Below are 11,654 nucleotides of genomic sequence, written 5' to 3'. Positions count from 1 at the left end.
TCTGTTTGGAACACTTTAGCAGCCCTATCCACTTGCTGGTTCTTTGGATATTCCTCAGTGGCTTTGCTCTTGGGTACATGGGCATCTACGTGACGTACCTTTACAGCTAGTTTTTCTAGTCAGGCCGCAATATCTTGCCACAATGTGGCAGCCCAAATGAATTTACCTCTACGCTGCCAGTTGTTCTGTTTCCATTGCTTTAACCACCCCCACAAAGCATTTGCTACCATCCATGAGTCAGTATAGAGATAAAGTACTGGCCATTTTTCTCCTCCTGCAATGTCTAAAGACAGCTGTATAGCTTTTACTTTTGCAAATTGACTTGATTCACCTTGCCCTTCAGTTGCTTCTGCAACTTGTCATGTAGACTCCATACAGCAGCTTTCCATCTTTAGTGATTTCCTACAAGATGGCAGGACCCACCAGTGAACAGAGCATAATGGTTCTCATTTTCTGATAGCTGATTATATGGTGGGGCTTCTTCAGCATGTGTCACCACCTCCTCTGGTGGCATTCCAAAGTCTTTGCCTTCCAGTCAGTCCATGATCACTTCTTGGTTGGACTCGATGATCCAGTGGGTCCTTTCCAACCTAGTAATTCTATAATTCTAGGATTCCCAGATGATTAGGGCTTCCTATACGGGCTCACTGTGTGATTAATGCGATCCATTTATGTGGCATCAGTGGCATGATGAGTAGGAGAAACTCTACCCTTGAGCATCCATCCCAGTACTGGTAATCAGGGCGCTAGGAGGAGCTGTGCTTCAGTACCAATCACTTCCAAAGCAGCCTTAACTCCTTCCTGTGCTGCTAAGACAGATGGAGTTAATTAGCCTTGTCTAAGTAACTTCATTTTCTGAAAGTTAACTACATGGGTTTTTTAGATAGTGTCTGTTTCTAGAAGCGATAACACTTAAAATTTATGATAATCACTGAAATAATGGGGCACTGGTATACAGAAAAGCCATTGCTTACATCTATCCCTATGGAGACCAAGGTTACTCTGAAGCTAGTGGAATGCTATAAGTCAAAGGGGTGAAAAAGGGTCGCACCTGCAGGGAGGGGTGAATAGGACAGGTGACCCAAAACTGACCAACAGAGTATTCCATGTCATATATGTCATACTCGGTATAAAACTGAGGGATTACAAGGGTCAATCTCTCTTTTTCAACGGCTGGCAACCAGTAGGAATTCCATCTGTCTTTTTACCCCTGATCCCAGATCCGTGTGTTCCTGAATCCATTTCCTGAGTCTAGCTCCCTCTGCTGCTTAGTCCAGTCCAGGACCTTTCCCCATGTCTGCTCTGCAGCATCAGTGGTGATGTATAGACATTGGTGGTTGGGGATTTTGTATATTTATATATATATATTATTATTTTCTTATTAATGTTATTTTCCTATTATTATTATTTCATTAAAGCTGTTTTAGTTTCCAACCCACAAGTGTTGTTCTTTCATTTTCCTTTTCCCCTTTCCTGGGGGGTGGTAATTGAGTCCACAACTGCTTGTGTTTGGCTGCCGATCAAGCCGAGAAGGGGTAAACAGTGACAAATAATTATAATAAAAGAAACCCAGCAGAAATTCTAGTAGTGTTTTTTTCACAGCTGATATTTGAAACATGAAAATAGTTCTCTTGCTGGCTCTAGTAATCTGTGATTTGACAAGTGGAGTGGTTAAAAATGCTTTTTGAAGTAACATTTGAAAAATAATAATGTTGTGAGTGTAGACATACCAGGCTACTAGTGTACAACAATACAATTCTCCTATTTCAATATAGTCAGTTTTCCCAACTGCACAACAGTTTATTAGAGTCCTTTCTTAGAATCTGATCACTCAGGATCAAGAGAGTCTATTTGTCTCATTCTTCCTTTAAAAAAAAAAGATGCAAATGCCAAATAAAATTAAAAAAAATAAAAACTAGACAACAAAGAAAAGAATCTCTTAAGCTCCTGTGTATCGGTCAGTTTAGCTCACAACATAACCTCTGTTTTTTCTGTTGGTTCTGTCACTCTTGACAGCTCTATGGGGTAACGTTCAGGTTTTTGGTTTGTGCTAATATACCACCTGCATATGCATCACCAAATCAACATGCCCTGATGCCCATAAGGGAGATGTTATAGTAATCCAAGTAATTACATAATCACAGATGTTCCAAAATCCATGCAATACAATAAAGGAACTTGACAGCTTTAAAGTTTTTTTGCCATTTCTTTAACACAAACCTGGAGAATTAAAGATGACTACATCATCTAGCAACTTGGCCATTTCTTGTTCCAAAACTACAAGAGTAATCTTTCCACTTTATTCTAAGGTGCTGAGAAATTGAACCACATATGCTCAGCACTTCAGTGTTGCATCCTGTTAATCAAAATTAAAATAAATTAGAAAAAAAATAAAACATACCTAGAACTCTTTCTACAGTCCATACATAATATACAAAAGGAGAACATTGCAAATTACAAGAACAGCTCAGAAGGACTGCAAAACCAGTTCATCTTATAAGGTGGATGTGACTATCTGAAGATGCACAAAAACCTGCTGCGATTTTCAGAAGCTTCACTATCATTTCAGCTGCAGCATCCTCAGCAAGGATAACAGAGGGAGGTTAGTAACTGTTGTAGAGGCTGATGATGCTTTGATATGATTAAATGCCCACAAGCTGCCAAGGAAGAGAGCTGGTCTTTCCAAGAAGATTTATGAGTGGCAATTCCTGCAGATTTAAAGACACCAGTCTAAGCTCCACCTTCTTTGCTGTTTTAAAATAATATTCACAGTACTCAATACTGGAAGGAAGCTCAGACTCCAAAATTTGAAGAAGACTGAGCAGAAAAGCCACAGAAATAGTTGACCACTTGATGTCCAACTGAAAAGCAACTCCTCATTCAGCAGCAAGCCAACACATGTACATCAGCTCCAGCATTCACATAGCAATACTCAGACTTCTGCAGCAGCTCTAACCAAGCACAAAAGTCAGCGGAAGACATGAAATTCTGACATGTAAACATATAAAAATAGCTAGAAAGAAATTGAGACCTTACAAGGTAAAAGCCACTTCAGTAGAAGTTTAAAAAAGGCATTAAAAATTATTTTTTAAAAAATCTAAGTTCACAGTAGAACCAGGGACAGAAGCTGGGTCCTTCAATTTTCCACTCAGTGAATCATCTACCAACTTGGGGGACTTCTTAAGTGCTTATTCTCATAAATACCATCCTGAACAGTAGAGCAGCCTACAGTGTCCACAACTCACACAGGCAGTACGAGTATGCAGATGGAAAAAGGCTCTCTGTCAACAAGCAGTAGAGTCTATCCTCAGCTACCACCATCCTCCTCTCAAGCATTCACATACATCTGCAACGCAAAATACATTTAATATAGGATACATTTGTCCCTGCTCATGGCAGAAGGGTAGGACTAGAGGACCTTTAAAGGTTCCTTCCAACCCAAACCATTCTATGATTCTATGATATATGTAATAAAAGAGACATTCAGATAGAGAATGACAGATTAGAGACTGCCAGCTTTACAGCTCTCTACAACTTTGTATAAGACTCAATAGCACTCCTTCACAAAAATCATCAATTGCAAAATGAGCAGCTGGGAATGCTACCACAAACTTTAAAAGCTTACTTGCTAAAAGAACTGTCTCCAGCTCTCCAGTTATTTTCAAGGGCAACACTGATTATGAACTTAATTCAACAGATGCCGTGTACTCACTTTAAAGAACTCTTCCATAAGCATTTGGTCTAGATGCATTTCCTTCTATGGAAGCCTTCTGAACTCAGTATGGAAAGTATAGAGAATAAACTCAGGCATTTTGGGAGCTGTGCAGCATTCACAATAATGAATTAGATTTAACCAAAGAGCCCCATGGTGGCTTGGCAGCAGCTTATCTAGAGTCAAAGGAAACAGTTGAATTAACAACAACAACAACAAAAACACAAACCAAAAAACAGGGAGAGCTTGATTACAGAAGAAAATCCAGTTTTGAAGAAGAAAAATCATAAATGTAAGTTACACCAAAATACATGCGTCAAAGAAAAAAAAGGCACATTGTCAAGCTTTTAGATGTTTTTTCTCCAAATGAACAAGTGGGGAAGCTTACGATTTCATGCCCTTCCTCAATCATTTGAAGAGTTGCTAAACAATAATCTGAAGTTATAAAATACTCCTCCCATTAAGAACTTGCCTGTTTGGGGTTTTTTTTGGTAGGGGGAGGGAGGAGGTGTGTGGTTTTGTTTTTAAAAAAGTTATTACGAATCTGGAATCTTATAAAACATGCAATGATATGTTATATTCATTTATTTCTACAAGATAAGTTTTAATCTAGTTCAACTCTAAAGATTGTTAACAGGTATTTGTGAAATTATTTTTTTCCATTCCTCTGTCTAACTGCACATTAGGTACAATAAGCAATGATGAATAGGAGCTCAAAATGATCAGACCTGGAGATTAAATTATGCCCAAGACTAGCTTTCGAGACAAATGGTCATTATGGCATGTTACTGCATATGTTGTATGGGGACAACATACAGACCTAGAATGAAGTCCTGCAGTTCTCATGACAGCTCATTTTGTTTTGCTTTCCTTCACATTAAGTTTATCATCTCACAGATATGCATTTATCAATCACATTATCTACCCTTACCAAGGATAAAAGCTGTCTTCTAAGGATGAAATAAAGAACTGCTCCTGGCACCACTGCAGTGACCATCTCAGCTAAAATACCATAACAAACAATCCCTTCATGTCCCGCATTTCAATCAAAAATATTTTTTGGTCTGACAGAACAGAAAGTGCCACTATGTTAAGACAGTGTGGACTTCATCCACTTTGAAAGCGTTCATGCAAAAGCTTGATGCAGTCTGTAAAAAAACAGACCATGGTGGATGCTACAGGAGTCTTGCACTCTAACCAAGGGAAGCAGGGCTGGTTACTTAAAGTAAGTACTGAAGCAACACAAATTTCAGTGCTGAGTTACCAGACCATAAACACTTAAACAATTTAAATATTCTAAAGTATAGTAAATCAATATAGTACGTATCAGCAGTCCTTTCATTCAAACTCAGCTCTTTAGGACTGCCCGCTTCTTCCTTAGAAGAGGTACATATTTTAATATCACACTGAAGATCCACGATACCATTGAGTAAGCAGAGATTACTAGTTTGATATATCCTAACTGAATTAAATACCAAAACACAGGAATTTCTGAATGACAACACGTACCACCTGCAGTCAACCTTCTAATTAACTATTGGAGATGCACTCACACCTCAAAAAGCTTTTGGATTTGCAAGAAAGTCAAATTTAAGTGTATAATGTCACACATAACTCTCCATGTGAAGACAGATACACGACACAGTAGAACATCACAGGAATGATTTAGTCCAATTTTTTTTACATACCACTGGCATTTGAGATTGTATTTGTTTATTTTGTTTTGTTTTAGACTAAGGAGTTATCAGCATTACAGAAGCTAAAAAAGGAATCTAAAATTTAAATTAGAGTGTTTCCAGAACCAAGTGCAATTAACATCTGAAAAATGCCAAAGCAAAAAGATGTGAGAAAATGGTAGACTGTTATCTGCTTGCTGAACACTCTCTGATACTGATGAATGGGCATAAGATATAGGGGAGAAGTTAGAAAAACTCAAAGGGCTTAGCTCACTGAAATGTGCACTGTCTGATAGTAAAGGCCTTGAAGACCCTGGATGTTGATAAGGAAGGAGCTCATTCACAGACATTCACTGATAAGGGAAAGCTGGAATGTGGACAACAGCAGAAAGCTGACTGCATCCTGCTCTGCGGTTCTGGAGCTCGACCAGGATGAGACTGCGCCTGCGCACAGATTGGGTTCAGGGACGATTCATGAGGAAGATGAAGGCTACTTCAGCCCTGACTCCCTAGACCACGACCACCAGGAGACACTGCATCAGTGCCAGTGTGGGAGAAGCTTCTCGAATCTAATTATAATAGGAAGCGGGGAAAGGTCATGAATATGTAATAGGCACTTATCAATAGGCATGTCTTTACACTATAACTATCTGCTTGTTAGACCATACGGTGTGCGAGTTAGGAAGATTACCCCCTCGCACCCGCACCCGCCGGCGAATAAACACATACCTACTTTATAACCCTTAATTGAGTTATAGAATTTGATTCTTCAAAACAATTTGGCACCCCAGATGGGACAACCTCTCTATCCGGCTGCAGGATCAGTGGGTAGTGGGACATTCTAGGCACCGCCGGACTATTTCTCCAGAGAATTTCCCATCCCCATCCAATCGCTGTGGGTAGAGAGACGGCTCATCAGTGGGAGGACAAGGTATGTGACTTGGGGATATGGATCCCTGCAGGGGAGGTAGGGGATGATTCTATAGACCGTGTATGGGATGCCACACGTGAAGACGAGGAGCTAGATTGCTCTAGCAATAGGGGTTCCTATAGCTTGCCAAGACCTTGTAAGGCATCAGAAGCTGGGGAATTTCTTCCTGCTGGGATAGCTGGAGAACTTTTTGGGATAGCTATCATTGTATTTTAGGTGTTGTATGTGCCCGGTACCATGTGTGGTTTGGATATCCATAACATCAGAAATTGTGGATCCAATTCGACTGGTCGTAACTAACACTGTGCGAGTTGGGCAGGCCCTGAAACGAATGGCTGTGTGTTTGAGATGCAGCATCACTGCAAAGCGAGTGAGGAGTTCTGCTTGTTGTGTGTTGTTAATTTGTTCTGTGCTCCGTGAATTGTTTAATGTATGATAGAGTGCTGGAGTTTGGCAGGAATTTATAACTTTGGATACTGGTGGGGAGAGAAGCGGGCACGCCAGGGTGGGCTCAAGTAGCCGACCTGTGCCACCAAGGAGTTTCAAGTACTATGCAGGTAAAACTAGGCAGGACAGCTTGCTCACTCTGAAAACCGAGGGGGGCTGCCAGACACAAAGCGCTTGAAGCTTCAAACGTTTATAAAACTTACAAATTAGTTTTGAAAATATCTAGGAAAAAGGAAAAGAGAAAAAAAAAAATGGAAAAACCCAGCCTTGCGTCTGTGTGTGTGTATGGGTGCCCCCTCTTCTGCTTCTTTGCTGAGTCCGCAGGAGTTAAACGTGTTACCTCTGTAGGGAGATACTGGGTTATGAACAATTCTATTCGCATAAGAATAATGAGCAACCCAGCTATTATAAGGATTCCTAAACAGGCTTTATTAAAATATGGGAGAAATGATCCTTAAAATTTTAAGAGTGCCAACTACTGATATATCCAAAATTTGTTGTGTGATTATTTCTGCAGACAGTTTTATTGTGTATAATTGGGGAACAATATGTTCAGGTTTGGTATATGTGTGTGTATCTTATGTTTATCAGTAATGTAAGAAGGGTTGAATGACTGCCGAATTGGCAAGGGCAAAACTTAATGTAATTTAACAGAAAATTTGATCAGTAGTGGAAAAGAAAGTTTGGTTCCAGAAATCCGGGACCTTGAGGGGAAAGACTGGGAAGGGGTTAAAGAACAGTGTAAAGAAAGATTTTAGTGAAAACTGAGAAAGAAAGAGGTGAAACTAAGGAAAAGGCAAACTAAAGAAACTAAAAATGGAAAACAAAAAGAGCCCTCTGGGGTGTGTATTAACACATTGGAAGGATGTTGTTTGGAACTGGGAGCACTGAAAACAAAAAGACCCTTATTAAATATTGTAATCAATGGTAGCTGCTCTACAAATTTGATGATGGGGCAAAGTGGCCACTTAATGAGAAAATAGATTATAACACTGTTTTACAATTAATATTGGTTTTGAAGAGAGAAGGAAAGCCGGATGAAGTGTCTCACGAGGATAAGTTTTTCACCCTCTGTAACCATGCAGAGTGGCACAGGAACTTTGGAATTGTGCCCCCACAGGACCCTCTGGCACTCGCCCTTGAGCGAGAAAATAACAAGGAATCTGGAGGTAAACCGAGGCAATTGTTGTTCAGTGTGCAGCATTGGACAAAAGTGCACAAAGTTAAACAAAACTCGCCAGGCACCAGAACAGGATCTAACTGATCTGTTTAAGCCTCCCCCTCAATCACAGGAACAAGATGCCGACTCGGAAAGGACCCCCACTCCTCCAGATAGTCCCGTATCGTCCTGCATCAGAAAAAGTCTGCTCCAATGGCCCTGCAGGCAGCTCTCTGAGAGGCAGTAGGACCTGATGGAGAGCCAATGCTAATCAAGGTACCTTTTCCACCGCTGATTTAGAAGCATGGAAAGGGTTGCCCAAGACCACCGGAATGATCCGGTAAGTGTAACCAAATATTTTCAGTTTATTATAAGACAGCACAACCCCGATGGCGGCGATCTACAGTTATTATTGGAGTGTTTGACAGAGAAACAATTAAACAGTCTTAAAGACTGCGGGGCATTTGGCCGAAGATTATTATAATCGAGAAACGGTGAACGTTAAAGATTATTTCCCTCTTCAAGACCCAAAGTGGGATGCAAACAGGAATGCACATAAAGAAAGGCTGCAAGCATATCAGGGGTGGATTCTAGAAGGGATGGAGAGAGCCATTCCCAAAACAATAGATTGGTCACCATTATATGCAGTTAAGCAAGGTCCTTCCGAGTCACCATCTGAATTCCTGGATTGATTAAGGGACGCAATGTCCCACAGCACACCGCTGGATCCTGGGTCAGAGGTAGGAATACAACAACTAGTTTCTTTGTTCTTGGGTCACTCAGCAGGGGATATCAGGCGCAAATTTCAAAAGCTGCATTCCACAGAAGATAGGAAACCTGAAAGTATTTTTGGATGAGGCGAAAAAGAAATGAAAGAGCGCGGAACAATCAAAAAGGACAGATAGTGGCCCATGTGAAGGAGGATTAATGGGGAACTGGGAAATCCACCCTAGCAGATCCTCTGGTTATAATGAAGCTAGGGAAAGACTAAAACAAGGTAGAATTTTAATTGATACCAGGGCAACATATTCAGTTTTAAAACAAGCTTTGATACCCCTGGGAAATGACTACATGATGGTAAAGGGAGCAACTGGCCAAAGAGAAAAGGCATATTTTTGCAAACTTTTGAAATACAAATTGGGGAAAGAATGGGGTATACACCAATTCCTGTACATGCCACGATTCCCCAAAAGGCACCTTGGGGAGAGATTTACTAGAACAATTAGGAGCTGTGATTAAATTTGTAAAAGGAGAAATTACTCTGGAGGTAAAAGATCAACAGTACATACAAATCATGAGCTTATCTCTAGCTAGTGTGCCCACAGGAGGAAAGGTCGGCGAGGAAATCATGAACCATGTATACCCTGGGGTATGGGCCACTGATGTGCCCAGAAAAGCAAAAAATGCTCCACCTGTTGAGGTCAAATCAAAGAAGGGCGGAAGCTGGTAAAAATTATGTAATATCCCCTAAAAGAGGGGAGACAGGGAAGAAATTCGGCCAATACCTGTCTGGAAGCCTAATGGATCATGCCAAGTGGTCCAGGACTTATGAGCTGTGAATAAAATAATAAAGACCTCTATCCGGTGGTGGCAAACCCATATCCCCTATTGACTGTATTGACACCTGAACTAACCTAGTTTACCATTTTAGACCTGAAGGATGCCTTCTTTTGCCTCCCTCTCCATGAGGCCAGCCAGAAAATATTTGCATTTGAAGGGGAGAATCCCAAAAGTGGGAGCAGAAATCAGCTTATTGGGATAGTATCACCACAGAGGTCAAACCAGCTCTACCATATCTGACAATCATCTTGCAAAAGATCTTGAGTGCTGAGAAGCCCTGTCTGAGGAAGAAAAACTGTTACAGTATGTGGACGATATCCTGATTGCCACCAGGACAAAGGAAGCTTGCATGACCTGGACAGTGAGTCTATTGAATTTTCTAGGACTCCAGGGATATCGGGAATCCAAAAGGAAGACCCAGATAATGCAGCACAAGATGATTTGCCTGAGCTACAAAGTGGGTGCTGGACAGAGGACTTTGGGACAAAAAGCGCAATATGCAAACTCTGAGACTGCAAACAGTGAGAGAGTTACGAATTCTTCTGGGAATGACTGGGTGGTGCTGACTGTGGCTGGACTGCTTGTTAAACTCCTGTACACACTAACAACCACTGAACAGAAACACCTTCAAAGGAATAAAGAAGCTATACAGGCCTCTGAACTACTGAAAAAGGCCCTGATGTCAGCTCCGGCCTTGGGACCCCCAGATGTGAGTAAGCCATTTCTTTTTCTCCTCTAATATTGGCACAGGATCCGGGTCCGTATCACTGAGCAGTTGCATACTTCTCCAAGCAATTGGCTGCAACTGCAAAAGGTTGGCCTGGATGCCCGCAAGTGGTTACGGCTGTAATACTAGGTACACAGGAAGCCTGAAAATTCACCCTGGGCCAGAGAATGATTATGTTGGTGTCCCATACAACATCTGCTGTATTGGAAGCGAAAGGCGGACACTGGCTTTTCCTACAAAGGTTCTTGAAATACCAGACTGCAATGGTAAAAAATTGGTAGTTACTAACATTGTCAATCCAGCCTCTTTTCTTAGCGGAAACACAGGGGAACCAGTACATCATGACTGACTAGAAACTACTGAGGTGTCATACTTGAGCCATCCGGACTTGAAGGATAGTCCCATGGGAAGTGCTGAAGATTGGTTCATGGATGGAAGCAGTTATGTCCTAAGCAGTAAAAGACATGCTGGATATGCCATTATCACTAGTCGAGACATAACAGAGTTAGGACCTTTACCCATGAACACCTCTGCACAAAAGGCAGAGATAATTGCTCTGACCCGTGCCTTGGAGCTGGCTAAAGGCAAAGCTGGAAATATCTATACAGATTCAAGGTATGCATTCCGAGTTGCACATGCGCACAGAGCAATCTGGAAGGAAAAAGGGTTATTGAACTCACAGGGTAAACACATCAAACATGGACATCCTGGAACTATTGGAAGCAGTCCAGCTCCCTGAGAAGGTAACAACCATGCAAATCAAAGCACAACAGAAAGTGAATTCGGAACTGGAGAGAGGAAATGAGGTGGCGGACAGAGAGGCAAAACAGGCTGCCAAAGCGGAGGTAAAAACAGAAGGGGCTTTGACCCCGGTGGGCGAATCTACCTGGAAGGAGAGCCCCAATATACCAAAGAAGATCAAAAGCTCACTGCAGATTTGGAAGGGTCACATAATGAGGAGGGATGGGTTCTCACCCCACAAGGAAATTAATCATATAGTTTTTAGTAAAAGAGAAGCATAGAAAAAGGCATTGGGGAGCAGAGGCCCTGTAGAAACACCTAATTAGAGAAACTGTAGCTAAAAATTTATACATTCCTGTGAGACGAGTGACTCAGCAGTGTGATCTTTGCCTCCAGACTAATCCCAAAAATACCCCCACACTGGAAATGGGCCAAATCGGGAAAGGTACTACCCGATGCCTTTTCAGGTTGGCCAGAGGCATTCCCTACCAGAACAGCCAAGGCTCGAGAGGTAACCAGAATATTAATACAAGAGATAATACACCGTTTTGGGGTTCCAGTGACCCATCTGTCACTTTGAGATCCATCCGGACAATAATCAGAAGACTGTACTCGTACATATTGGCCTAGGTTGTGTATGTTTAAGAACTGCTTGTATTTCTATAGTAATAGATGAGACAATTATAGATAGCAAGAATCAT

Source organism: Phaenicophaeus curvirostris (genome assembly GCF_032191515.1).
Source record: "Phaenicophaeus curvirostris isolate KB17595 chromosome W unlocalized genomic scaffold, BPBGC_Pcur_1.0 scaffold_35, whole genome shotgun sequence".
NCBI classification, from domain to species: Eukaryota; Metazoa; Chordata; class Aves; order Cuculiformes; family Cuculidae; genus Phaenicophaeus; species Phaenicophaeus curvirostris.
Note: the sequence above shows the minus strand (reverse complement) of the source record.